Below are 24863 nucleotides of genomic sequence, written 5' to 3' on the forward strand. Positions count from 1 at the left end.
CGCATCTGGATCACCCGGGGGTCCCTGCGAAGGCAGCGCAACATGTGCACAGCCATGGGAAACAAGTGGGCCCTGCCAGCAAGATCTTCCTCGTCCTCGCCATTGTCCCATAACGCATGCCTGTCCTCTTCCTGTGCCATGTCGTTGTCCTCCTCAAACCGCCATCCACGTACAACGCCTGCTGCACTCTGCTCCTCCTCCTCCTCATTCAGGTTAGGGACCTCCAACTCTTCCACTACCTGCTGTGAACCCTCCTCTGAGCTGGACTGTGCTGCCATCTACTCCTGTTCTTCCAACTGCCTCAGGGCTTCATCCCCACGCTCAATTAAATTGTCCATTGCCTGCTCCAGTAGACAAACCAAGGGCACTCACTGGCACACAGAGGCCCGCTCCTCACTGACCATCTTGGTTGCCTCCAGGAAGGGACTCAGCACCAGGCATACTTGCTGCATCAGTGTCCACTGAGTGGCAGTAATCATGGGGACTTGCTGGTTGCTGGGGACACTTGGGTCTAGCATGTAGGCCCTAAGAGCCAGCCTGTGCTGACACAGCCGCTCCAACATGGCCAGAGTCGAATTCCAGCGAACTGGCATGTCGATGATCATCCGGTGTTGTGGCCTTCCATACTGCTGCTGTAAGGTGGACAAGAGTGCAGAGGCAGTGGCTGACAGGCGGAAAAAGCGTACCACCGCCCGGGCATCCTGCAGCAGCTCGCTCATCCCCTGGTAGGTGCGCAAGAAGCGCTGCACCACAAGATTGAGCACGTGGGCCAAGCAGGGGATGTGCTGGAGGTTTCCCTGCTGCACTGCTGCCACCAGGTTGGCCCCGTTATCGGCTGCCACATACCCCACTTTCAGGCCTCTGGGGGTCAGCCTCCTCCGCTCCTGCTTTCTGAGGGCGGCCAGGACGTTGTTGGCCGTAAGCCTCTCCTTCCCCAGGGTCACCAATTTTAAAAGGGCTTGGCAGTGCCGAGGCTTGGCGCTGCTGCTGCCGAGGCGGGCTTGCTTTCCGGGTGCTGAGGGAGTGTCGTGACAGGACCCTTCTGCATCCCCCCTGATCCCGCGTGGTGGCACCACTAGCTGGGCTGATGCGCTCTTGTCCTCCCTCCCTTCCATCAGTGTCACCCAGTGGGCCGTAAAGGACAGGTAGCGACCTGTCCCAAATCTGCTACTCCACGAGTCCATGGTCACGTGGACCCGCTTGCCCACAGAGTAGTCCAGGGAACGGGCCACGTTTTCCACCGCAAACTTGTGGAGTGCTGGGATCGCGCTCCTGCTGAAATAGTGGCGACTGGGGACTTGCCACTCGGGGATGCCAAATTGGAGCAGCGTCCGCATGGCGCTCCCCTCCTGCACCAGGGAGTAGGGAAGCAGCTGTGATGCCATGGCCCGGGCCAGCAAGCCATTTAGTTTGCGGATCCGCCTGTGGCTTGGAGGCAGAGGCTTGGTCAGACCCTGAAAGGTGTCGCTCAGCAGGGTCTGACGACGCTGGGATGCAGGGGAGACAGAGGAGAGAGACGAACACTGGCTGCCAGCCTCAATGTCTGTGTCCTGAGCAGCCGAGGTGGAAGAGCGCTTGCGTGCTACTACTGCTGCTGCTGTGGGGGATTCACGACCCTGAGGGAGGGAGGATGCTGCTGCGCTGGTGGGCCTTCTGCTCTCAGGAACCCCTGCCAGCAGTGCCTGCTTCCTCTTAAAGTCCGCATACTCGCGGCAGTGGCGGCTTCTCAGGTGGCCCTGGAGGGATGAGGTACCCATCTTGCTCAGACTTTTCCCACGGCTCAATCTTTTGCTGCATAACCTGCACACCGCATACCTTTTGTCATCAGTACATTCCTCAAAGCAATCCCACACTGGTGACTTTAATTTACTGCGGCCCCCACTAGCAGAGGGTGCAGCGGAGCAATGTGTGGTAGTAGTTGCCGGGGGTTGCATGGTGGTGGTGCCGGCTGAAGCAGTGTCCTGTCTACTTCCTCCACGCCCACTGCTGCCGATGCCCCTGCCCCTGCCTGACATATGGCGATATCCTTGCCTAGGCCGAGGTGACTCGTCATCCTGCTCTGACCATTCTTCCACGGACTCAGCAGGCTGCACATAGTTAGGGTCCACAACGTCGTCATCATCAGCAGCATCATCATAATCCAGCTCTTCCTCTGACTCCCCCGCCTCCTCTTCTGTCCCTACATCCCCAGACACAGACCCCTCTTCTTCATCACCAGAACTCAACAACGCTTGTGATTGTGGCCCGATCTTAATCTCTGCCACATCAGTCCCCAGTAAGTCCTGAGCTTCTTGCATCAGCAGGTTCCCAGATGCCGGACTGAGGGACAGAACGCTGTCATCCTGGGAGGGCTGCTGACCAGTGGGTGCTGGGGTGGATGTCACAACAAGCGTGGGATGTTGGCTGCTGCTGCTACTGCTTGGAGTGGTGCTCACAGTAGAGGTCTGGGAGGAAGTCATGATGTCCATGAGTACGTCAGGTTCCATTTGCTCAACCACCACACGGGGACCAGAAACTTTAAAATATTTGGACAATGGCATCCGCTGACTCGGCCCAGGCTTTGCTGCCCCCTTTTCTGCTGCATCACGACCACGTACAGCTGGGCGTCCTCTCCCTGGACGTGGAGCAGTCCCAGAAGTGGCTGAGGCAATTGAACTCCCTTTCCTCTCACCCCGCGAAACCCTGCCAGACATGTTGCTAGTAATGAATCACTGGATGCAGTGGGCACAGTACAAGGTCACTGAAGGATGCAGTGGGCACAGTACAAGGTCACTGAAGGATGCAGTGGGCACAGCAGTGGGCACTGGATATACAACTAGGTCACTGAAGGATGCAGTGGCCACAGTACAAGGTCACTGAAGGATGCAGTGGGCACAGTACAAGGTCACTGAAGGATGCAGTGGGCACAGTACAAGGTCACTGAAGGATGCAGTGGGCACAGCAGTGGGCACTGGATATACAACTAGGTCACTGAAGGATGCAGTGGCCACAGTACAAGGTCACTGAAGGATGCAGTGGGCACAGCAGTGGGCACTGGATATACAACTAGGTCACTGAAGGATGCAGTGGCCACAGTACAAGGTCACTGAAGGATGCAGTGGGCACAGCAGTGGGCACAGGATATACAACTAGGTCACTGAAGGATGCAGTGGGCACAGTACAAGGTCACTGAAGGATGCAGTGGGCACAGTACAAGGTCACTGAAGGATGCAGTGGGCACAGCAGTGGCCACTGGATATAAAACTAGGTCACTGAAGGATGCAGTGGCCACAGTACAAGGTCACTGAAGGATGCAGTGGGCACAGCAGTGGGCACTGGATATACAACTAGGTCACTGAAGGATGCAGTGGGCACACAAGGATGTCACATTGTGTAATGAGATGCTCATATGCCAGCGAGCGAGCGAGCAGTGGGCACTGGGCACGGCACAAGGTCACTGACAGAATGAATGAACAGCGCTGGCAGAGAGTGGCGGCGCCGGCGCTGTGACTGGCTGCCTGCAAATAGTACAAGTGTATAACTGTCACTGGAATATACAAGTGAACACTGCAGCTGCACTAACCTGCCTGCCTGCACTCTACACACAGATAATCCCCACTCCCACTACACTGCAGCACTGAACCTGCCTGCACAGCACTACACACAGTTAAATAATCACTAGACTCCCACACTCCCACTACACTACACTGACTACAACTAACTACAGCAATCACTCACTGACTAGCTAACTGTGTACAGTATAAGAGCAGTGTTAGCTAAAAAAAACGCTTTGTTTTTAACACAATAAATGCACTTGCTCAAACAACAATGGCCTGGAGATAATACTCTCAGCACCACAGTCTAGCAAGGACAGAGCTTTTCCATCATGGCCGCCGCTTTATATTCAGGAGGGGAGGGCATAGCTCCCCTCCTGTGATTGGTTGCTAGGGCCTGGCTGGGGCACTCTGATTGGCCTGCAATGTGTCACTTCCGCATAGTTTGACGCATTTCCGCAAACCACGACTTCAGCACCGGGTTTCACGAGCGTGAATGCGGATTTCTGTCCGCATTCACGCGAAGCCGAAGTAGATTTTCGTGGTTGAAAATCTATTCACGGATTTTCGTGTCCGAGGCGGAATGCGTCAAAATGGTCGTGAATCCACGCGTAAGCGTGATCCCGACCTGGCGGTGAGCACCACTAAGGACCAGTATGGTCTGTGCCTGCGCAGTACGCTCCTGGTGACATCACCCGGAGCGAGGACACGGCAACACAGGCGCAGTGGTTTTCAGACTTTAAAGTCTGAAATTCCAGAAGTGAACCGGAGACGGGGCCGGAGCATCGGTGAGTGGCTGCGCGGGCACAGGATGTCTGCGGGGGACCATTAGAAGCCCCGGGTAACTTCAACTCATTTTCCCCCGACCCCCTACAGTATCCCTTTAAAGCAGTGGTCCTCAAACTAAGGCCCGCGGGCCGAATGTGGCCCCCTAAGGCTTTCTTACCGGCCCCCCACACAGAAAATGTATTGCTTATAAATGCAGTCAGCTACATCTTTAAATATTGGTGGTCCACATATGGAATAGCAGTGCAGCACCCCCCATCCACATGGAAGCCAGAAAGCAGAAATTTTGCTGGTTCCCAATCAAATTCCACATCAGGTGACACTGCTGTCCAATTGACTTGCAGATTGTCACCTGGGTATGCTTCACTGTCTGGTCCGCAAAGACTTCTACATCATTTTATGTTTACTCCGGCCCACCAGCGGTCTGAAGTATGTTGACCCGGCCCTCAACCCAAAACGTTTGGGGACCCCTGCTTTAACCACCCTGGCGTTCTGATTAAATCGCCAGGGTGGCTGCGGGAGGGTTTTTTTTAAATAAAAAAAAAACTATTTCATGCAGCCAACTGAAAGTTGGCTGCATGAAAGCCCACTAGAGGGCGCTCCGGAGGCGATCTTCCGATCGCCTCCGGCGCCCAGAATAAACAAGGAAGGCCGCAATGAGCGGCCTTCCTTGTTTTGCTTATATCGTCGCCATAGCGACGAGCGGAGTGACGTCATCGACGTCAGCCGACGTCCTGACGTCAGCCGCCTCCGATCCAGCCCTTAGCGCTGGCCGGAACTTTTTGTTCCGGCTGCGCAGGGCTCAGGCGGCTAGGGGGGCCCTCTTTCGCCGCTGCTCGCGGCGAATCGCCGCAGAGCGGCGGCGATCAGGCAGCACACGCGGCTGGCAAAGTGCCGGCTGCGTGTGCTGCACTTTATTTGATAAAAATCGGCCCAGCAGGGCCTGAGCGGCAGCCTCCGGCGGTGATGGACGAGCTGAGCTCGTCCAGACCGCTCAGGAGGTTAAAGGATACCCGAGGTGAGAGGTAGATGGAGCCTGCCATATTTATTTCTTTTTAAACAATAGATTTCATAGAAATCTATTGGAAATCGATCTTAATGCATTATTGGACCATTAGATCCGCAACTCGGCCATCTTTCTGCTGCCAGCAACAGATCGACCTAGATCTTCCATCCTGTCAGATAGATCAAATCGATTGAAATTGATCAAAATTGTCCAAAAATTGATCAAATGGGAAATATTCTATAGAATCGATCGATGGCTGAAATCAACCAGTGTATGGGCCCCTATGTGTGAACTAGCCCTTTGATTAACATGAGTTCTTCTGTGCAGAAAACGCGCATGAAAACAGTCAAGTATGCTCCCTGCCTTATATTATTAAAGGCAGAGGATCAGAGGGATGGCCTCATTTATTTCATAGTGACTGTTAGGGCTGGTTCAGACGGACGCTTGCGGAGCGTTTACCGCGTCGAGGTAAATGCTCCCATTCAAGTGAATGGGAGCGTTTACACTGAGCTTTTGCGTGTTTACACGATCGCGGCGTTCGGGTCCTGATTTTCGCTAGCGTTCGAGCTGCCCCTGTAAGCGACATGTAGCTTCCAGGGGGCGGCCAACCGCGACGGCTAATGTCCCCCTAGGGGAAGAAAAAGCGCGACCGCATCGGAACGTGACGCGAAGGCTACTGAAAGCCTGACCGCTCAGCCGCCGCAACGCCCCCAAACGCGACGCCACGCAGACGTCCGTCTGAACCAGCCCTTACATTCTGGTACCTGTGTGTGTGCGTGTGTGCGCTTGTTCTGAATGCATGAAGGGGTTACCCTGTCTAAAGAGGTTAGGCAGGATGCTGTTGATTTTGTGTGTGTGTGTGTGTGTGTGGGGGGGGGGGGGCACGCAATTTAAAGAGACTCTGTAACAACAAAAACCTCCCCTGGGGGGTACTCACCTCGGGTGGGGGAAGCCTCCGGATCCTAATGAGGCTTCCCACGCCGTCCTCTGTCCCACGGGGGTCTCGCCGCAGCCCTCCGAACAGCCGGCGACTGTGCCGACTGTCATTTCAATATTTACCTTTGCTGGCTCCAGCGGGGGCGCTGTGGCGACTTTCGGCACGGAAATAGACGGAAATACCCGATCTCCGTCGGGTCCGCTCTACTGCGCAGGCGCCGGAAACTTGCACCTGCGCAGTAGAGCAGACCCGACGGCGATCGGGTATTTCCGCCTACTTCGGCGCCGAGAGGCATCAGAGCGCCTGCGCAGGAGCCAGGAAGGTAAATAATGACGTCACCGCTGCCCGGACTGCACGGAGGGCTACAGCGAGACCCCCGAGGGACGCAGGACGGCGTGGGAAGCCTCATTAGGATCCTGAGGCTTCCCCCACCCGAGGTGAGTACCCCCCAGGGGCCGTTTTGGCGTTACAGTTCCTCTTTAAGTATTTGCCATGAACGCTGTCTTACCTAGATACGCCACTGCCTCAGAATCCTCCATGAGGAGATGGACTGGTCCAAAACCTGTCAGTTCTGTCAGATTTTAACTTCTTACTTTCTCTGCTGGAGTGGTGCTTTAAGCTAAATGTTTTATTAAAGAGGTCACAAAGTGCATTCCAATTCAGGCATTAACATCATGTCAGGCTTCCTGTTTCAGTTTTTCCAAACCTACAGCGCCTATTTTTACTCACATATTACTGATAACACTGGTTACCCCACCCGTGCAGCTGAGGTGGGACTAGAGGACTAGTTTGGGGAAATGCTGCTCTCTTCTAAGTGTGAATGAAATATTGCAGGCAGCTTTCTGGTAAGCCATTTTACAGCAAGCACAGCTACAGGTGCTCTGCCCTTGTGAGCCAATGTAAGCCAGTGCCCTTGCTCCTGAGCTCTGATTCACATGCAGGCTGACTTGTCCTCCTGCTCATGCATTAGAGAGTGAGATGGAAATACCCCCCTTGCCGCGGCTCACAGCTTTCTGTCTGAGGTTTGGATAAGCTTTGGATGTGGAGCCCCTGAGATCTGGGCCATGAATAATACATGAGGGGTGGTCTTACCGCACGAAAGAGGACTGTCATTGGGCTGAAGCAAATTGCTTCACCCTCCACTGGGTGCTCAATGAGGATGCAGCAGATAGACTCACTGCAGGAGAGCGAGCCAACCTGGTAACTCAGCGCAGCCACATGCACCAAGTCTGCCGACCCAGGGAGCTCCCCATCCATGACAGGTGTCTGGGGGGGCTTCACCTCCTGCCCTAACATCACACAAGAAGTATGCTGTGCTCTCTGCCTGGGAATGCCATTGCCTAGGGGATGCAGGTAAGTCACCTAGCTGCCTGATTAAGCTGATCGCTGCTTGCATTCACTGAACATGTTAGCAAAGGGGTCAGGATGGAGAAGGATGTCCTTGCTGGAGGAGAGGTGGATGGAGCTGATGCTTGACTGACAGCTTGCTCACCACCTGCTCAGGGACCAGAAATGGCTGCCTCCAGGGCTTGCTGGGACTTGTGGTTCCTCAGCAGCAGGAGAGCCGCAGGTTATCATCCAAGAGCACAGGGATAACAAATGGCAGCCTCCAGGGCTTGCTGGGACTTGTGGTTCCTCAACAGCAGGTGAGCCACAGGTTATTATGCAAGTGCACCAGGGATCACACATGTCAGCCTCCAGGGCTTGCTGGGAGTTGTGGTTCCTCAGCAGCAGGTAAGCCACAGGCTATTATGAAAGTGCACCAGGGACCACACATGTCAGCCTCCAAGGTTTGCTGGGACTTGTGGTTCCTCGGCAGCAGGAGAGCCACAGGTTATTATTCAAGAGCATCAGGGACCACAAATGGCAGCCTCCAGGGCTTGCTGGGACTTGTGGTTCCTCAGCAGCAGGAGAGCCACAGGTTATTATCCAAGAGCATCAGGGACCACAAATGGCAGCCTCCAGGGCTTGCTGGGACTTGTGGTTCCTCCGCAGCAGGACAGCCACAGGTTATTGGAGCACCTGTTGAGCAGTTGTAGGCAGATTAATGACAGCTTGTGCAGTGTGGAGAGTATTTATCGCCCCACGCATCACTGCACCCCCTATGGGAGAACTGCTTTGAAGCTAATGTTCCGATTAATCTGCCGCATGCATTGACTTTAAACTGTTGTTCTATTGACAAGAGTTGCTTTTCTTCCATTAATATCATCTGACTTTCAGCAGCACAGTGAGTGGGCTGGCAGCCTAGAGACTGTGGGGGATAATGACTAGCAGAGGCTGTTCCTGCTCACATGCCAGAGAGTAGGGTGGTCTGTGTGTGACTTGTGCTGCTGTAACTGAGAATCATTCTGTACCCCCCACCTACTGACCTCCCACTCAGCCATACAGAGCACACCTGGCTCAGGTACCCTGCGAGGCTTGCTATCATTAACTCCATCAGTGCCAGGCAACATGTAATGCTCAGGTTTAATGTGAGACTCTTACAGGGGGAAATGGAGGCTGCCATGGTTAAAACCCTGTAAGGGCTCGTTCACACTAGGGGCATTTTCGGCCTTTCTTTTAAAGCGCAAGCACTTGTGCAATGAATCTCTATGAGAAGGTTTATATCAGCGCGGTTCGTGCGCTGTGCATTCAGCAAAGCGGTGCCTGGACCATTTTTTTGGTGTTTTTGCTATAATGGAAGGTGTAGGAAGCGCGCTAAACGCTTACAAAACCGCTTTATGCAGCAATTACGTTCACGGTTTTTAAAATAAATACATTGTATTTATTCTTTTCTGTGTCAAAGAGTTCACTTCCAGACTTGCGTCAGGGAGTGAATTACAAACCCGCTCTGGAAAAGCACTTAGAAGAGCGCTTTTACCAGAAGCACAGTGGAGCGCTGGGAGGGGGGGGGAGCCCACAAAAACGCAAAACGCTCGCGCTTGCATTTTCGATTTTAGGTGTGAATGAGGCCTCACTGTCTGAAAATGGTTCGTTTTCCGGACCAATATATTAGCGAAAGAGATCTTTGGTTTTTTTTGTTTTCCCTTAAGACTGGTACACACTTCCTATTATGATTGGCCAATCACTAACCAATTTTACTACCTTCATATAATATGAGGGTCAAACAGAGGCGAGAGAGGCCCCAGCCTCAGGACACAGTGTAGGAGGGGGGCGCACAACTCACTATCATTCCCCTATTGTGTTTGAAGCAGAGATAAATAAGAAAAGGGGATCCATGGAAGTGACTGCAAGCCAGATAACTAGAGATTAAAGTGAACCTAAAGTCACTTAAAAAAAACGAGATTAACTCACCTGGGGCTTCCCTCAGCCCCCTGCAGACGATCGGTGCCCTCGCAGCTCCGCTCCGATGTCCCAGGACCCGCCGGCGAGCACTTCCGGTTTGGCCGTCACCGGCCGACAGGGATGGGAACGCGTTCCCAGCCTGTATATCGCCCCCTGGCCAGGAGGTCGCAATAGCAGCATAGGGGGCGATATACAGGCTGGGAACGCGAACAATCACTCGCGTTCCCATCACTGTCGGCCGGTGACGGCCAAACCGGAAGTGCTCGCCGGCGGGTCCTGGGACATCGGAGCGGAGCTGCGAGGGCACCGATCGTCTGCAGGGGGCTGAGGGAAGCCCCAGGTGAGTTAATCTCTTTTTTTTAAGTGACTTTAGGTTCACTTTAAAGTGTTGGGGGCCCTGGGGCACCTCTTAAGGCGGCCACACACCATACAATTTTTATACAATTTTTAAAATATCTGTTCAATTCAAGAATTGCAATCAATTTCTCTGACTGATTGTAACATTTCAAAAATATGACCAATGTACCACACACATTTTCAAATTTTCCCCAATTATGATAAAAATGATTGGAAACTCTGAGAAAATTGCTAGGGTGTGTATATTAATAAATAGACAATCTAACACACACCATACAATCTTCAGAAAAATTGAAGAAAAATTTCCAGCATTCCGGATCGATAAAAATCGTAATAAAATGGGAAATTCTGATTTTTCAGTCGAATGAAAAAAAAAAAAAGCTTTCTATTTTGATCGGAAGATCCAATCATATTTATCGAATTGCCGTAAAATCGGATCATTTTATTGTATCGTGTGTGGCCACCTTTAGTCTAATAGCAATCAGTGTGTGACAGCTGGGGTGGGAGGGATGGAGGGGCGCACTTTGGTGTCTCAGCCTCGGGTGCTGGAGGACCTTGTCCTGGCTCTGGGGTCAAAAGATATTGAACACTACGGGGAGATTGTGTCGGTAACCTCTAACATGACATGAAGGTGGTAACATTGGTTAGTGATTAGCCAATCATGATTGAAAGTGTGTACCAGGCTGCAGTGTGAAAATAACATTTAAGAAAATGGCTTATTTTTTTACAATATTAATTGATAGATTATTTAGTCATTGTAGAATCTTTCCTCTCCATGATTTACATTTTGAAATGTATTAGGCTCCCTGCACACTGCAAATCCGATTTGCGGTTCCGTTTCCGATTCCGATTTGCAATTCTGATTTTCCCTGAATGCTTTCAGCAGAAAAAAACGCAGCATGCTGTTACGATTAAAAATCGGATGTAAAAAACGATTAAAAATCAAAATCGTAATCGCATGCAGTGTGCAGGGAGCCTCACTGGTGGTGACATCTTTAGTTCTGCCAGGTGATCTTTACGGAATTTTCGTTACTGAGAGTTCTATGCACAGGAGGGAGCTATTGCTTGCTTGGCAGTTGGGAAAAGCCGTTATGTCCCACAATGCAACAAGGTTCACAGACCACAAACTGTCAAGATCATGGCCGTGACATCACACTGTGGGAGGGGTTTCACCACAATATCAGCCATAGACACCCCCCCCCCCCCCCTGATGATATGTTCGAGAAAAGGAAAAGATTTCTTGTGGGAAAGGGGGTATCGGCTACTGATTGGGATGAAGTTCAATCCTTAATTAAAGTTCCTTTTTAAGAGAATTATGCATTTGCTGAGAATTGGGGTTCAGGTGAGCAATGCAGTGGAAACTATTGCTGTTTTGGATACGGTTTGTCTGGCACAAGGTTTCATTGCTGGCACATCAATTTTAGTTAACTTGTTAGCGGGCCATACACTGTTCAATTATCACTCTATTTTGCTTTCAGTCAATATTATGAAAGATAGATCCACAATGTTGGTTTTTATCAGTCCTAAAATACCGTATTTTCCGCCGTATAAGACGCTCCGGAATATAAGACGCACCCAAGTTTGGAGGGCAAAAACCAGGGGAAAAAAAAATACTATACCTGGTGCGTCCATATTCCAGGAGCGTCTTGTACATGTCCTCCTGTGTGTCCTCATGTGTGCTCCTGTGCTTTCCATATCCCCATGTGTCCTTCTGTGTGTCCTCCTGTGCCCCCATGTGTCCTCCTGTGCCCCCCATGTGTCCTCCTGTGCCCCCAATGTGTCCTGTGTGTCCTCATGTGCCCCCCATGTGTCCTTCTGTGCCCCCATGTGTCCTCCTGTGCCCCCCATGTGCCCTTCATGTGTCCTCCTGTGCCCCCCATGTGTCCTCATGTGCCCCCCCATGTGTCCTGTGTGTCCTTATGTGCCCCCTCATGTGTGCTTCTGTGCCCTCCACATGTCCTCCTGTGGCCCCCAATGTGTCCTCATTTGCCCCTCATGTCACCTCTGTGCCCCCCATATGTCCTCCTGTGGCCCCCAATGTGTCCTCATTTGCCCCTCATGTCGCCTCTGTGCCCCCCATGTCCTCCTGTGGCCCCCAATGTGTCTCCACTTGCCCCTCATATCGCCTCTGTCCCCCCATGTGTCCTCCTGTGGCCCCCTGCCTTCCTCCCTCCCCCCCCACCCGAGTTTTCTGATCCCCCCGTCCGTCCCCGAGTGTCAATAGTGGCAACTTAGCTTTCACATGCTCCCGCGCCGATCCCACATAATTGCGCTGCCCCCCGCTAGCATGCGCTCCCTTCCCTTTGCGGATCTGGCCCCCCCGGGTGTGTGAAGTAGCGGCAGCTTACCTCCACGATGCGCCCGCGATGACTGGAGACATCCCTTTCCCCAGCACTTCGCGCTCTAGTGACTGGCTTGAACTGTGCGTCATCAGTTCAAGCCAGTCACTAGAGCGCGAAGTGCCGGGGAGAGGGATGTCTCCAGTCATCGCGGGCGCATCGTGGAGGTAAGCTGCCGCTACTTCACACACCCGGGGAGGCCAGATCCGCAAAGGGGAGGGAGCGCATGCTAGCGGGGGGCAGCGCAATTATGTGGGATCGGCACGGGAGCATGTGAAAGGTAAGTTGCCACTATTGACACTCGGGGACGGACGGGGGGATCAGAAAACTCGAGCGGGCGGGAGGGAGGGAGGAAGGCACCCAAGCAGGCACTGAAAGGCAGGGAATCCCCGACATGGCGGCGGGTCGGCGGTTCGTATCGGCGGGCGTTCGTAAGTCGGGAATTCCCTGCCTTTGCTGTATAAGACGCAGGGACTTTTTCTCCCTATTTTTGGGGGAGAAAAAGTGCGTCTTATACGGCGAAAAATACGGTAATGGATAGTAATATAGTGAGATGGATCTGGAGGCTGGCCTATTTCATTTCTGGTCAGTAGTGTCTGAAACAAGCATGCAGCTAATCTTGTCAGATACCATTGCATGCTTGTTCAGGGTCTATTACTAAAAGTATTAGAGGCAGACGATCAGCAAGGCTGCCAGGCAACTGGTATTCTTTATAAGGAAATAAATATGGCCGCCTCCATATCCTCCTCACTTTAGATTCCCTTTAAAAATTCTACATTTAATATAAATTTGACCGATTGGGATTAGGACTCAGTCGCTACTGTGTCACTCTGACCATAAGTACATACAGATGTGTACATCGGCTACAGCCAAGGACAGCGTACTGTTACTATGGGGCTGGGCGGAGAGATGGCAGCACAGTGCACAACTGATCAGGTTCCGGCGGGTGCACACACTAGAGCAGGGCTGGGCAAACTTTGCGCTCTGTGGACCATGGGTCACATTCCTAAAATTGTTCACCTCCTCCCCCCCCCCCCCCCCCTACGGACCCAAAATGCAATGATTAAGGATGCCAAACTATTTTCTTCTCAGTTGCAAAAACCATTTAGCATTAGGTAAACGCGCCACTGGCAGTCACCCGTGTGAACAGGCGCTCATGTAGTATGAGGGATTACCTCCAATCTGCTCATAGTAGTCAATATCTGTTGACCCTCATACTCCATGAAGGTGAAAAATTGGTCAGTTATTAGCCAATCATAACTGAAAGTGTGTGTCAGGCTTTAGCCTAAATTTGCTACCTTGGCTGAGTTCAGTCTAGAGTGTGTACCAGGCTTAAAGGACACCCTAGGTGAAAATGAAGTGATGAGATAAACAATTGTATCTATCCTCCTCCTAAACGTCTTTTTTTTAGATATCCCACAGATTTATTTTATATTTAAATCTACTTTTAAGTTTTTACTGTTTCATTTTTTTTGCTCAATGACACATTCATTGAAGTATTCCAGAGCTAAAATCTATGAACTATTGACCCTTTATTTCTTTCCTGCTCTCAGAATCCATTTTTAGCTAGAAAAGAGTTTGGTGGTTGCAGTTCCTTATCAGTGAGGGTTATGCTCTAGTCCGACCCAGTGCCCACCCAGACAGAAACTGTCACTTACAGTGCTGCCCATAATTATTCATACCCCTGGCAAATTTTGACTTAAAGTTACTTTTATTCAACCAGCAAGACATTTTTTGATGGGAAATGACATTCGGTAGGTGTCTCCCAAAAGATAAGATGATGTACAAGAGGCATTATTATGGAAAGTAAACATTTCTCAGCTTTTATTTACATTTGAGCAAAAAGTGTCCAGTCCAAAATTATTCATACCCTTCTCAATAATCAATAGCAAAGCCATTATTTGCTATTACAGCAATCAAACGTTTCCTATAATTGCAGACCAGCTTTTGCATGTCTCTACAGGTATTTTTGCCCATTCATCTTTAGCAATGAGCTCCAAATCTTTCAGGTTGGAGGGTCTTCTTGCCATCACCTTGATCTTTAGCTCCCTCCACAGATTCTCAATTGGATTTAAGTCAGGACTCTGGCTGGGCCACTCCAAAACTTTAATGTTGTTGTCTGCTAACCATTTCTTCACCACTTTTGCTGTGTGTTTTGGGTCATTGTCATGCTGAAATGTCCACTTTGCGCCCAAGGCCAAGTTTCTCTGCAAATTGCCTGATGTGGTTGAGAATCCTCATGTATTGCTCTTTTTTCATGGTTCCGTTTACTGTGATACTGATTGGGTTCCCTGCTCCATTGGCTGAAAAACACCCCCAAAGCATTAGGTTCCCACCTCCATGTTTGACAGTGGGGATGGTGTTCTTTGGGTTGAAGTCTTCTCCTTTTTTATGCCAAATGAAGGAAACATCATTGTGACCAAACAATTCAATTTTTGTTTCTTCTGACCATAACACAGAAGATCAGAAGTCGTCTTCTTTGTCCAGATGAGCATTTGCAAAAGCCAAGCAAGCTTTTCACCAGGTTGGCCTTGGTGGTTATCCTTGTATTCTTTTATTTATTTGTTTCACCTCTCTCACTATCCTCCTGGCCAGCACAGTTGTCACTTTTGGCTTCCGACCACACCCTCTGAGATTTTCCACAGTGCAGAACATCTTGTATTTTTTAAATAATACTTTGCATTGGAACCACTGAAACTTGAAAACATTTAGAAATGGCCTTGTAGCCCTTTCCTGACTTGTGAGCAGCCACAATGCGCAGCCGCAGGTCCTCATTGAGCTCCTTTGTCTTAGCCATGACTGTCCACAAACCAACTGCAGAGAGCTGCTGTTTTTCACCTGTTGAGTTGATTAAAACAGCTGTTCTCAATTAATCAGGGTAATTAGAATGCTTTAGCACAGCTTGGACTATTTGGAATGGTATAGAACTTTGGATTTTCCCACAGACTGTGACAGTTTGTTAAGGGTATGAATAATTTTGGACTGGACACGTTTTACTCAAATGTAAATAAAAGCTGAGAAATATATATATTTTTTTTTTTGCACAGTAATGCCTCTTGTTCATTGTCTTTTTGCTGGTTGAATAAAAGTAACTTGAAGTCAAAGTTTGCCAGGGGTATGAATAATTATGGACAGCACTGTACATATGTGATGTTTAACTCTTTCAGACAGAGAAAGCAAAAAATGAATACAGCATAGTTATTAGTTCTGTTGGCACTGTACACACACCAGGGATGGGCTTCCAAATAGTGATGTACTCGAATTTGGAATTCATATAAAGATTAATTACTCCACCTGTGACCGCAGGATGGGGGGGGTTAACTTACCCAAAAGTTAGTGGATCCCATGCGTGTCCTTGCCGTCAATATGCGACCAATGGGACGCGTTCCACCACTCACTCCCATCTCTGGGAGTCCACATATGGCTCGGAAGTACTCTTGTCCCATGAGTGCTTCCTAAGACAGGCGGCTCCATATTGTGCATGTGCAGTATGGAGCTGTCGTTTTCAGAAGCACTTGGGGACACAAGCATTTCTGAAGCCATCCGAAGATCCCAAAGGCTTATTTGACCAGTTGGTTGAATATTAAACTGCAATGGTTCTGACAGCACTGGACTGATGACATGGAGAGGGGACAGGGAAGCCTCAATGGGACCCAGAGCCTTCCCTCTCTATAGGTGAGTAGCTGGCTTTTTTTTTTCGGTATCAGTATCGCCTGAAGGCAGGGGTGTCAAACTCAAATACAAAGTGGGCTGATACTATACACTGGGACCTAGTCACGGGCCAACCTCAATGTCTATTGCCTTTCCACGCTGGCCTGGGGGAGGGCAGGAGGGTGAGGGAACAGATAGTGTGACAACGGAACATAGGGAGGCACAAAGGGGGTCAGAAGGAGGCACAGAGGGATGCACACAGAGCCGTATCATTCTCAAGGCAACTTAGGCTGGTGCCTAAGACCTATAGTGTGTCTAGGGGCCCCGTTTATGCTAACCCCAACAAAACTTGCCAAAAATGCTAGGTGGCCATCAACAGTGAGCCCAAAGTCGTTGCTTGTCTAGGGCACCCTTTTGCCTTAATCAGGGGAGCAGAGGTGTCACTTGGGACTGAAGGAGTCACAAGGGGACAGAAGGAGGCACAAATGAAGAAAAAAGGAAGCACAAACACCCATGGGGGCATGGCTTAGCTCAGGGGGGTCTTAATCAGGGACATGGACCAATGGCACTCCAGTCAGTGGCCTGGAATGCCTATGCCTAAAAACGCCCCTGCCTAATTTTAGCGGTTTAAACTAAGCTCAATCAAATTTGAAGGTGCTGAGCTGTGTGAACAGGTCTTTTAGGGCTAAAAGTCAGTACAGTATAACTGTTAAGGGTTCATTAAGAATAAGATGAATTTTATTGCCTCACTTCCTAACTGCATACAATTTGCAAGAAACAGGCATGCCAGCTGGAATTGTGTTCATCTCATTGACCATCTCTACTCCTATTGCTGTGTGTCACAGGAAAATACTGACTGCTGCCACCTCCCAGCTCCTCCCTGTTTAGGAGATAGGATGGGGGAGGAGTTTGGACAAATCAGAGACTGCAGTTCAGTTCAGCAATCTAAAGGTAACCTTCACACAGAGAGTTTTTTGGGCAAACCCAGACAGCCAGGTGATAGAGAAAATAAATAATTCAGAAAAAAATAAGTTTCTATGCTGTAAACTGTTAGCATTGTAAGTTATATAGTCCAGACAATGCCGAATATATCCTAGAAGGAGAAAAAAATTCCATGGGAGAAAAGTTAATTGAATCAGTGCCTCGATCTGCATACTGATTACAGGTCAGAAATGCAGAAACTATTAATAGTACACCAGCTTTACGCATACTGATTATAAGTCAGAGACCCAGAAACTATTAATGGTAAACCGGCCCGGCCTAACTAACGGTTACGTAACAGTAATCTGTAAAAGTATATCAGCACTGCCAGGCTTCCATATTGCCACTGCAGGTTCTCTTTTATGTATGGACCCTCCAAATGTTCATCAGCCTGTTCCCTGCTGTTCTGCAAATACGAAGTAAGTACAACACAGAGACGTGTTTGCCAACTGGACCCCTTTGCACAGTGGGAATATAATGCTCTGCTTGTGTTCCTAATAACCGGAGTCAAACAATTAAATAGAGTCAGGGCTCATAAGGCGCAAAGGCAATGGTGTTTACATAATGGTTCTTGTAGCATATGCCAAGATGTTTTAACCCATTTATGGTGCAGGGGTAGTTTGTGACCAGGAGAATAGTAGTTTCCCTGCTTATGTTGACAACACACAGGGAGATGTGATCTGAGGGATCCGCCTGATCGCAGAATTTACCTATATCACTATCGCATACCTCCCAACTTTTTGAGATGAGAAAGAGGGACACTTAAGCCACACCCCTAATCACAACCCTGACACACCCCTAGTCACGCATACCATAAAGATTTCAAAAGAAAAATGTTGTTTTACAATTCAAACCACACTGGTCCTTTCTATCCTGGTTCATTTTCCTACTTATTAACACTTTCAAATTAGTAATATATCAATTGAAAGGATGGGAATAAATTTTAGAGTCAAACACATTTTTAGTAGAGAAATATATATATATATATATATATTTACATAGAAAGAGGGACAAATGAGGAGGACAGAGGAACCAGGCTCCCAAAGAGGGACTGTCCCTCCGAAAGAGGGACAGTTGGGAGCTATGCTATAGCTGTTGGTTACTGCAGTGCTCCCCACCCCTGTCCTCAAGGCCCACCAACAGTGCAGGTTTTGTAGAATTCCACAGAGGTAGTTAATCAGCTCTGCTGAGACACTAATTACCCCACCTGTGAATGTTTGTGGTTTCTTACAAAACATGCACTGTTGGTGGGCCTTGGGGACAGGGTTGGGGAACTGTGACTTAAAGGATATATGAGGAGACATGATGAGATAAACCTGTGTATGTGCGGCGCCAAGCACACAAATAGCTAGGCTGTGTTGCTTTTTTTTATTTTTCTGTCTGAAACAGTTAAAAATCAGGTATGGAAGTGGCAGTTTCTGTCCGGATTGGGGCTGGGTTGCAACCCGGTCGGACTACAGTGTAAAATTAACACAAACATTTGCAGCGCTTGTAAAATATAGTATTAAAGGGCTGCACGGAGCATACGGGGTTACTTCCACCCCCACCGTAAAGAAACAAAGTAAAAATGAATAAACTCCTGCGCCTTAGCAAAAAAATGTTGCTTACACTTTAATAAAATGAGAGCATACAAAATTATTTAAAATGCATAAACTGACATTAAATATGCTGTTAGATCCGCATGCCTAGTTTAGCATCTGTAAACACACACCCCATAACCTGTATCTAAACATCCACAATTGGAACATACATTAAGTTCCTAATCCCCTTATTCAGATAGTCCGATGGGCAGCATATATTTGCATGCACTACAGCAATCTGCAATTGCACAAGTAATAGTTCTGTCAAAAAAACTTAAAATGGCCTCTTAGAACCTCTTAATGGCAGTTTATAGATCTTCTCTTAGCGTTGGTCTTGGTATATATAGTTTGGTCCTTATCCGTTAGTCGGGCGCATCCGTCAGGTGGCGCTAATTACTATTCCCCCTCCAGGCCGACATGGATAGTAGGGAAAGATGTAACTCTGGTGGAGTTTTGTCGCCACCTGCCGGATGCACCCGGCTAACGGATAAGTACCTATAGTTTTGCTGTTATTGCGGCTAGTTCAAAATCAATAAAAACTCTTGCATAAAGCAGTTCAAAATTTGCATATTCAAAGTCTCGTTTTTAGAATGCAACTCCTGCTGCTTGTAACATTTACCGCTGTTTAGTATAGGGATTATAGTGATACACCTTCAGGAACAATGTGATAGCTGTAATCGATGCATTATGGTCTAAATCACCTGGTTTAGCCTATGCAAGATACAGCTGCCTCAAAGGGAGTTCTACTTTTGCACTCAGGTAGTTTTACTAATGTGTCAGTTTGACTGAAAACATAAGACTCTGGGAAGTAGAATGATCATTAGCCAAAAGAACAGATTTGAGTTTCTTTGCTGCTATCTGCATCTCTTCTTCGGAAAATCTACAGTCCATTCAGGAAAGACAAAAGATTTCCATGCATGATCACTGAAAAACCGATGCTTTGCAAATGATTAGTTGTTCTATTGCAGTTGATTGTGAAGAAGCTTTCAGGGTAGGAACACACTAGGCAGAAAAGCTAGCGTTATCACACATAGGGCTAACTGTTAGCACGCCTGTGAAAACCCCCTTAGCACGTCTAAACGAGTTTTTCGCTTGCAAAACTTTATGCGTGCAAAACTTTACGCGCGCACTGCACAGAGCGCAGGGCGCTCTGCGCGAAGTGCCCATTAAAGCCTATGGGACTTAGCGCGCGCATAGGACTTTGCGTGCGCAAAACTTTACGCGCGGTACTTAGCGCACGATCTGATTGAGAAAACCGGTGCTAACCTACTTAGCACCCTGGTTAGCGCGCCTAAAGACTTTAGACGTGCTAAGTAGGTTAGCACCGCATAGTGAATCAAGCCCATAATGTAAGTCAGTGGGCCGCATGAAAAACTGCATTTGTTTGCGTTCTGCAATGAGCATTTTTGAAACCCAGAACGTGCTACATAAACGCAACTAAAGTGTACATTGTGTATGTTAATGGTGACGCAGAGGTATAGCGTTTTATTGTGTTTTTGTTTGGAAACCAAGTTTGATGTATTTAGACTTCCTGATGACTTAGTGATGAACCAGAGAATACATCAAAAATGTGTGCTTATGCTGGCCACATTCCAAAAAATGTGCATAAAATACATGTCAGAAATGCATACAAAATACACAAAAACGGCACTTGCGATTCATATGTGCGAAACGCAAACACAGTAAAATGCAAGCAACACACGTGTAAAACCCTTGTGCGAAATGCAAATGCATTTAAAACGCACTTCATTATGACAGAAACCACACAAATGCGTATGCAGAGTGTGTTCCCAGCCTCCGATTGTAAGCTCACCAGGGCACGGCTCTCTCACCCTTTGTTTTTTTGTCTTGGAATTTGTTATACGCTTTGTTCATCATGTTACTTTTGTCACTGTAATTACCAATTCTGTAGTTTATTCCAACTCTGTATTTTGTATAGTGCTGTACATCATTGTCTGTATTATTATGTACTCCATGTTTGTTTATTACTTTGTACAGTACCACGGAATATCTTGGCGATTTATAAATCAATAATAATAATTAAACAAAAAAAAACTTTACAAAAGAAAGATGTATGGGGAAAAAAATAAATCCATATATTGCAAGTAAGTCATTACAAGATAGATGATAGATCAAGAAATTATTGACTCTTGTCTTGGCGAATAATTCATTTGTGTTATTTAATCCACCTAGTCCAGGGGTCAGGAACCTTTTTGGATGAGCGAGCCATAAACGCCACATATTTTAAAATGTAATTCTGTGAGAGCCCTACAATATGTTTCAAACTGGGACAGTGCGCTCGCGCAGCAGAGAGCCATGGTGATGTGTATACAGTTGATCCGCCGGGCAGCAGAAGTGTCGTCAGACACGACAGGAGAAATACCGACTAACAGCTGTACAATTAGCTACCTGACTTGGGGGTTGATTCACTTTGTAGGATCAGGATGAGATCCCCAAGTGACAGGCAGCCTATTGGGCCAATCAAAGTGCGGGGATCTCATCCTACAAAGTCACTGGACCCGAAAGGGTCCAGAGTGGAACCATTGGAGCAGCTATTCGTTTTGGGGTAGCGCGAGCAAGTTTAGTAGTGCATGCTATAGCAATAGTGTGCCTACTTTGAAAATTGTATTTGCGCTGCCATACTAAGCAGTGTAGCTTATTGTATGAGTGAACAGAGGCGCCAGCAGGATAAAAGGTTCTAAAAGGCTTAAAATCCCTCAGGAGGTGGTGATGGACTCGCCTTCTCAAAGCAGACAAGATACAGTCAGTTTTATGACCACAGGTTTATTAATATACTCCAAAACAAACAGTGCAACGTGTTTCACGGGTATGTTACCGCTTCCTCAGGCAATAAACAGATAGGAGTACACAGTATAGTCTCAAGGTCACGAATAGTGTAGCTTATTGAATCAACCCTGTAACGATCGGTGTCAGCACACAGAGAGAATCTGATTATTGGTGATCTGCAGTATCACCAACAATACAGATATATACCTGATTATTGATGATCTGCAGAATCACCAATAATACAAGTATAACTAACCTCTGGACACCTGATAGAGTGTAAGTGTTTTGGTGCAACAGTAGGCTGTCTCCCGTGGGGCGGGAGATGCAGATAACAATGAGCATGGACCACCTGAGGAGCAGGTGGCCCTTGGCTGTATAAGGACTATCTCCTAGCAAAGGGGATGGAGATAACCTGAGAGCCAGTGATTCCCTGTAATGCTGGGAATCAGACTATACTGCAGCCAAAGGACTCCTAAGGGATAGAGCCCCTGACTGGACTGCAGAGAGGCCCCTCTGAGGAACAGGGAGTTCTGCAGCTACCTGACACCTAGCAGGGCGGTGTCACAGGTAGTACAGACAGAAGGAATGAGTGACAGCCAGAAGGGTCGGTCAGGCCAGGTCGGCAACACACGAGCAGATAAGGTACAGAGACAGAAGGCTGATTCGGTAAGCAGGTACAGGCAGGGTTTGGCAACAGGTAGTCAGATATGCATAGGTACCGAATCAGAAAGCAGGAGAGAGGTCAAGAGAGCAATTGGTCATAACAGGTATAAAGCAGAGGCCTAGTCTAGAGTGTGAGGTCCGTGGTCTCAACACCCAGGAACTGGTCTAAAGAATAACACAGCACTGACACAGTATCCCTAAGCTTGGGTGTGTGGTCCTTGGTCACAACACCCTGGAACTGGTCTAAAGTATAACACAGCAATAACACAGTATTCCTAAGCTTGGGTGTGTGGTCCTTGGTCACAATACCCTGGAACTGGTCTAAAGTATAACACAAGCGTAATCAGGCTAAGTGTGAATTCCCAGGTCCACCTGGTTCTAACACACTGTGGGATCTGACTATGGTCTGAGTGCTCACACGTATGTATTCGCAACGGCAGACAACCTGAGACTGACCAGCGAGATCTATATATAGTGCAGCGCTCCTCAGCGCCACCCAACGCTACTCAGCCAATGACAATCTGCGCTGGGACCAGCTGACCAACCTGATCAGCTGATCCCTCTCCTCTTGGCATAAAGGTCCTGCCTCCCAGCACACGCGCGTAGCTCTCCATCTGTGTGCACTAGAAGGCTCAGACGCATGCTGCTGTGTGGAAACCGCCGGTCTGAACGTGGAGACAGCCGCCCCGCCGCCAGACCACGTGGCGGCATCTCCGCAATCCTTTACAAACCTCTACTGATTTGTATGTGAGCCAGATGTAGCCTTCAAAAGAGCCACATCTGGCTCCCGAGCCAAAGGTTCCCTATCCCTGACCTAGAGCCTGCTGATCACTGGTCAGTATCTTTACTGCTGGCAGACATGAAAAAAACAGACAGCACCAACTGCCTTTGGGTATCATTCATAAAGCTGTTGTCGGTAAGGAGAATCAGTGCGGGAAAACCCCGCTGTCTGTATTTTAGACTTCTGGGTGGGCATTCATGAAAAAGTGTTCGCGTGCGATACTAGTGCAGAGATTTCCCGAACTAGGCTGTCGGTAGGCAGGCGGTAGGCTTGCGGAAGCACAGGAAGCAGCCGAGTTGATACATTTCTCCGTGTTCCGCTCTACTGCAGCTGCCTGGGAGGTCTGTGTGTCTCCATTTACTTACATTGTTATCGCCACATCAGAGGGAGCGGTACTTCCCGACCTCACACCGCTTGCAGTGATCTTTATGAATTAACATTTTGCTACATTTTTACAATAATCACCGCACAAGGCGGTGATTTATCGCTCTGCTCGGTAAAGTCAGCTTTTCATGCGGAAGGAGCCTTTATGAATGCTGAATTTGCTACGTGGGCGGTAAAGTCAGCTGTTTTAAGCATTTCCGCATGCGGAAATGCTTTATGAATGATACCCCTTATCTCAAAACACACTCTCTAACAATGTGATAGGCTGAAAAGTTTAAAAAGAGAAAGGATAAAAGTGTGTGTGTGTTATGCACAGAGTTACTGCGTCTTTAGCAGTTGAAACTGGTTATTTCCCACAATGCAAAGAGGTTGACAGAAATTGTCTGGGCTATGGTCATGATATCACAGTGTGGGAGGAGTTTAGCCACAATATCAGCCATACAGATGTCCTTGCTGATCTATCTACCCCACAGAGCCATAGTCAGCAGTGATGCATCATGGGAAACAACATATGATTACTCCAATCTGAATGATTGCAAATACCTTCTGTTTTAAGAAGATTTGCTGATCTATTCAAGAAAAGGTAAAGACTTGTGGGAAAGGAAGTATAGGCTACTGATTAGGATGAAGTTAAAACTCCTCTTTAAACCACATATAAAGTGAACTGAGCCATAGGGAAACATGGGCATTACCTTCCCCTGGGTGGCACATCAGTTGTCCATTTAGTCATAACTGACAGCAACTGATTCACTGTGGAAGGACCTTAAAGGGGAACTGAAGTAAGAGGTATACAGAGGCTGCCATATTTATTTCCTTTTAATCAATACCAGTTCCTCTGCCTCTAATACTATTAGCCATAGCCCCGGAACAAGCATGCAGCAGATCAGGTGTTTCAGACTTTCAGATCTGACAAGACTACCTGCATGCTTGTTTCTGGTGTTATTCAGATACTACTGCAGAGAAATAGACCAGCAGGGCGGCCAGGCAACTGGTATTGATTAAAAGGAAATAAATATGGCAGCCTCCGTATACCTCTTACTTTAGTTCCCCTTTAAAGAGAAACCATGACCAATAATTAAACTTCATCCCAATCAGTAGCTGATATCCTCTTTTCCCATGAGAAATCTTTTCCTTTTCACATAAGGATCATCATGGGGCTCTGTATGGCTGATATTGTGGGGAAAGCCCTCCCACGGTGGGTCAGGACCATGGTCCTAACAGTTTCCGATCTGTGAACCTCATTGCATTGTGGGAGATAACAGCTGTTTAAAGCTGGGTCCAACTGCCAAAAAAAAAGCAAGCAACATCTCCTTCCACTGACATCACCTGCCAGCAGTAAAATGTCACCATATGATAAATGTCAGAATGTAAATCAGGGAGAGGAAAGATTTTACAATGGGCAAACACTGACTAAATCATTTATACAGAATTATTGTAAAAATGAAGCACTTTTTTATTACATTGTTTTCACTGGAGTTCCTCTTTAACTGTTTAAATCTAATATATTTATGCCAAGAAACATTTGTTTATTTGTATTTATTAATCACTGCTGAAAACGTTGAGGATCAGAGCACTGTGTGCCGATTTTACCGCTAAATAAGATTAACCCAGAGGTCATCAGTTCAGTATCTTCCTGTCATGTTTGTGTAAAGACTTGTGTCTGGCATCACCTGATGACTCAGTCCTTCTGATCTGCGTGCTAAATTTATGGTCTCTGGCCCATATGCAATTCCACTTTTCTCCTATGTTTTCTCCTAGGAGATCATTTTTCATCTATTTGAAATAATTTTCCA

At 48.1% G+C, this 24863-nt stretch overlaps 1 protein-coding gene across 13 annotated transcripts in view; it reads left to right on the forward strand.

Moving 5' to 3' along the window:
* The first annotated feature begins 7405 nt into the window (after nucleotides 1-7405).
* Nucleotides 7406-24863, forward strand: part of PROM1 (prominin 1) — a 290410-nt gene continuing 272952 nt past the window's right edge. For 6 of the 13 annotated variants that reach the window (XR_011030558.1, XR_011030563.1, XR_011030554.1 and 3 more), the window contains exon 1: nucleotides 7408-7615. The gene's annotated coding sequence lies outside the window, so the exon portion shown is untranslated. Of the gene's footprint in view, nucleotides 7616-24863 lie in introns of all 13 variants that reach the window. The other 7 variants (XR_011030551.1, XR_011030552.1, XR_011030555.1 and 4 more) reach the window with 4 other exon arrangements.

This window comes from Hyperolius riggenbachi, chromosome 1 (assembly GCF_040937935.1).
Source record: "Hyperolius riggenbachi isolate aHypRig1 chromosome 1, aHypRig1.pri, whole genome shotgun sequence".
In the NCBI taxonomy this organism is placed as follows: domain Eukaryota; kingdom Metazoa; phylum Chordata; class Amphibia; order Anura; family Hyperoliidae; genus Hyperolius; species Hyperolius riggenbachi.